Source organism: Oncorhynchus masou, unplaced genomic scaffold (assembly GCF_036934945.1).
Source record: "Oncorhynchus masou masou isolate Uvic2021 unplaced genomic scaffold, UVic_Omas_1.1 unplaced_scaffold_564, whole genome shotgun sequence".
Lineage (NCBI taxonomy): Eukaryota > Metazoa > Chordata > Actinopteri > Salmoniformes > Salmonidae > Oncorhynchus > Oncorhynchus masou.
In genome coordinates, this window is record NW_027012059.1 from 178,289 (window position 1) to 182,060 (window position 3,772).

At 45.4% G+C, this 3,772-nt stretch overlaps 1 long non-coding RNA gene across 1 annotated transcript; it reads left to right on the forward strand.

Moving 5' to 3' along the window:
• The first annotated feature begins 1,087 nt into the window (after positions 1 to 1,087).
• LOC135536159 (uncharacterized) lies at positions 1,088 to 2,888 on the forward strand. The gene is made up of 3 exons (XR_010454950.1): positions 1,088 to 1,283; positions 1,409 to 1,468; positions 1,700 to 2,888. It is a non-coding gene; the product is annotated as an uncharacterized LOC135536159 (long non-coding RNA).
• Positions 2,889 to 3,772: the final 884 nt, after the last annotated feature.

The following is a 3,772-nucleotide window of genomic DNA, read 5'->3' on the forward strand; positions in this document are numbered from 1 at the left end:
TGTCCGTCCCCCCTCTCTCTCTCTCTCTGTCCGTCCCCCTCTCTCTCTCTCTCTCTGTCCGTCCCCCTCTCCCTCTCTCTCTGTCCGTCCCCTCTCTCTCTCTGTCCGTCCCTCTCTCTCTCTCTCTCTCTCTGTCCGTCCCCTCTCTCTCTCTGTCCGTCCCCCTCTCTCTCTCTGTCCGTCCCCCTCTCTCTCTCTCTGTCCGTCCCCTCTCTCTCTCTGTCCGTCCCTCTCTCTCTCTCTCTCTCTCTCTGTCCGTCCCCCTCTCTCTCTCTGTCCGTCCCTCTCTCTCTCTCTGTCCGTCCCCTCTCTCTCTCTCTGTCCGTCCCCCTCTCTCTCTCTGTCCGTCCCCCTCTCTCTCTCTGTCCGTCCCCCTCTCTCTCTCTGTCCGTCCCCCTCTCTCTCTCTGTCCGTCCCCCTCTCTCTCTCTGTCCGTCCCTCCCCCCTCTCTCTCTCTGTCCGTCCCCCTCAATCCCTCTGTCCGTCCCCCTCTCTCTCTCTGTCCGTCCCTCTCTCTTTGTCCGTCTCTCTCTCTCTCTCTCTCTCTGCCCGTCTCTCTCTCTCTCTCTCTCTCTCTGTCCGTCCCTCTCTCTCTTTGTCCGTCCCTCTCTCTCTCTTTGTCCGTCCCCTCTTTCTCTCTCTCTCTCTCTCTCCAGAGGTATCAGTCTCTCTCTCTCTCCAGAGGTATCAGTCTCTCTCTCTCTCTCTCTCTCTCTCTCTCTCTCTCTCTCTCTCCAGAGGTATCAGTCTCTCTCTCTCTCCAGAGGTATCAGTCTCTTTTCTCTCTCTCTCTCTCTCTCTCTCTCTCCAGAGGTATCAGTATCTCTCTCTCTCTCTCTCCAGAGGTATCAGTCTCTCTCTCTCTCTCCAGAGGTATCAGTCTCTTTCTCTCTCTCTCTCCAGAGGTATCAGTCTCTCTCTCTCTCCAGAGGTATCAGTCTCTCTCTCTCTCTCTCTCTCTCTCTCTCCAGAGGTATCAGTCTCTCTCTCTCCAGAGGTATCAGTCTCTCTCTCTCTCTCTCTCTCTCCAGAGGTATCAGTCTCTCTCTCTCTCTCTCTCCAGAGGTATCAGTCTCTCTCTCTCTCCAGAGGTATCAGTCTCTCTCTCTCTCTCTCTCTCCAGAGGTATCAGTCTCTCTCCAGTATCAGTGTATCTTCAGACTTACCCAGCATCGTTGTCCGTCCTCTTCAGTACTTTGGAGATGTGAGTCAGACTGTGTCTGAACTGAGAGAGAAACTAGAAGACTTCCTTAAAGGAGAATGGACCAAGATCTCCACTACAGGTGTGTTGAAAACAATAAGAACATCAACTTTAGACCATTGAAAGTTCCCTACTAGTCATATACATGTGGAATATGGTCTGATGATAACATTCCCTCTCTCTGTCAATGTGTTTGTGTGTCTGTAGTGAATATAGTGGATGTTGTACTGCCTCCAGAGCCCAAGACCAGAGAACAGTTGTTACAATGTGAGTCTCTTTATTGTGAAGTAACTAACAGTCTCTTTTTACTGACACTCCTAACAATCCCTCTAGAAATATATAGCAATAGTAGATCTAATCAAAGACTGGGTCTCTATCTGACTCCTCATATTTCTCTGATTTGATCTCTGCTGTGCTCTAATCAAAGACAGGGGAGATACAGTATCTGACTTAACTTATTGTTCTGACTCCCCTCATTGGTCTCTGCTCTTCTCCCAGATTCCTGTCAGCTCACACTGGACCCAAACACAGCACACACACTCCTCTCTCTGTCTGAAGGGAACAGAAAGGTGACCTGTACAGGCCAAGTCCAACCATATCCTGACCATCCAGACAGATTCACCAACTGGTGTCAGGTTCTGTGTAGAGAGGGTCTGTCTGGACGCTGTTACTGGGAGGTGGAGTGGACTGGTGGTGTTTATACAGCAGTCTCATATAAAGACATCAGCAGAACAGAGGATGATGGTGCATTTGGACTCAATAACAAGTCCTGGAGTTTAGAGTACTATGGTGGTGGTTATTGTTTGAGAGACAATAATGTTGAGACTAAAGTATCAGGCCCTCAGTCTTCCAGAGTAGGAGTGTACCTGGATCACAAGGCAGGTACTCTGTCCTTCTACAGTGTCTCTGACACAATGACCCTCCTCCACAGAGTCCAGACCACATTCACTCAGCCCCTCTATCCTGGGTTTGGTCTCAATTGTCTCTATTATAATTATAATGGTTCTGCTGAGCTGGTTAAACTGTAAACTTATTTGTTACTAATTAAAATTCAATCCAATGTTTTAATATTGTACATTTCCATGAATCATGATGTCTGGTGTTGATGTATATTGGTTGTAATTCAGAACCATTGATATGTTTTCTCAGTTGGTTCTCTGTCTCTATGTAATTCTCCTCAGTATCATTGATCAGCTTGTTGGCTCGGTCCTAATTGATGTGTTCTCTGTCACCTGGAGCTGCATGGAAAATGGTCCAGGAACTAAAGGACAATTCAGGACTAGTCAGCCCACTACAAGCTGGTATCACTTCCTTTCTACTAAACTATATGGTCTGGTTTCCCAGACACAGATGAATCCTAGTCCTGGACTAAACAGTATGTTCAATGTAGATGTCCAGGAAACCGGCCCTAAATGTGTCATCTTTCATCCTCCCATACTGCTCAGTCCAGCAACATTAAACCTGTCCAGCAGGTGGTGCTGTTGACCAAACAATAAAACCAGCAGATATCTTGACTTGCCACTCAGTATATCAGTAATGTTCAGAATAGTACTTTAATATCATTGGAGATTGATGGTCTTTTTAATCCACTATCCAGAGTCAGGAACAGATGAAGTTAGGTCTGCTACTGTTCAGTGATTAAATATGATTTATGGTGATGGGAAATAATAAAAAACACTCAACTTCATCTAGTAATAGTTTTCCTTTGTTATTTATTCCAAGGTGTGTCTTTAACTTGTAAATGTATTGTGTGGAGGTGAGCTAGTGGTGTGGCTGATAGAATAGAATGAAGAGGGAGGAGGGGAGGAAGAGGGGAGGAGTGAAGGGCTGTTCAAGAAACCAGATGAGGAAGAGGAAGATGTTCAGGGGAATTACTGTCTCTGTTCCAAATGGTTCCCTATTCCCTACGTAGTGCACTACGGTGCTTCTGACCAGGTCTAAAGTAGTGTTCTACGTAGGGAATAGGGTGTAGATTTATTACAATATCATGCTTTAGTGTTTGGCACAAAAATATATTAGATCTCCACCCCCCACTTCCTGTCTGTCATCCCCCAGTTCTGTTAAGACTTCCTCTCATTGAACTGGGCCTCATTCTAAATGGACACTTTGTATTGATAGTCCATACTGGTCTTTACTATGGTTCTACATACAGTACCTGTATTGATAGTCCATACTGGTCTTTACTATGGTTCTACATACAGTATCTGTATTGATAGTCCATACTGGTCTTTACTATGGTTCTACATACAGTACCTGTATTGATAGTCCATACTGGTCTTTACTATGGTTCTACATACAGTACCTGTATTGATAGTCCATACTGGTCTTTACTATGGTTCTACATACAGTACCTGTATTGATAGTCCATACTGGTCTTTACTATGGTTCTACATACAGTATCTGTATTGATAGTCCATACTGGTCTTTACTATGGTTCTACATACAGTACCTGTATTGATAGTCCATACTGGTCTTTACTATGGTTCTACATACAGTACCTGTATTGATAGTCCATACTGGTCTTTACTATGGTTCTACATACAGTACCTGTATTGATAGTCCATACTGGTC